The sequence below is a fragment of the Apostichopus japonicus genome, chromosome 17 (genome assembly GCF_037975245.1).
Source record: "Apostichopus japonicus isolate 1M-3 chromosome 17, ASM3797524v1, whole genome shotgun sequence".
Classification (NCBI taxonomy): Eukaryota; Metazoa; Echinodermata; class Holothuroidea; order Aspidochirotida; family Stichopodidae; genus Apostichopus; species Apostichopus japonicus.
The window spans coordinates 12665560-12666012 of NC_092577.1; the positions used below are offsets into that span (position 1 = coordinate 12665560).

Below are 453 nucleotides of genomic sequence, written 5' to 3' on the forward strand. Positions count from 1 at the left end.
GGATGAAAGTATTATAGCACTAAAAAACATCAAGAATACAAGTTACGCCATATAAATGTTTAAGAGATTAAGAAAATAAAACAAAGTGTACAGGATGTGTCCAAGTACCTTAGATATTTGGCAATTCTAACAAATTAATTCCTATAGCAGAGATCATATACACACGATACTTATAATTTAAATTTATTTTTGAACAAAAGTCAAGGATATAAAGATAGACGCAGTAAACAATCAGTAGACCATCAGTCAACATGTACAGTGTATACTCTAAATCCTTTGGTTGCATATACTATCGTACTCATGTAAGTTGACGTCTTTCACCAACTTTTAAGAATGTTTTAAATTGCAATGTCTCCTTTAATATACCGTAGATCATTCGATCAACTTAATCACTTCTGATTATATATAGCTCTTTCATGATATGCTAATAATTTGCCACTCATTATGAAAGTG

At 30.0% G+C, this 453-nt stretch overlaps 1 protein-coding gene across 1 annotated transcript in view; it reads left to right on the forward strand.

Annotated features, from left to right (window-relative positions):
* Positions 1-451: 451 nt before the first annotated feature.
* LOC139954968 (uncharacterized) overlaps positions 452-453 on the forward strand; it is a 4957-nt gene continuing 4955 nt past the window's right edge. The window contains exon 1 of the mRNA XM_071955042.1: positions 452-453. This exon is cut by the window's right edge and continues 151 nt beyond it. The gene's annotated coding sequence lies outside the window, so the exon portion shown is untranslated.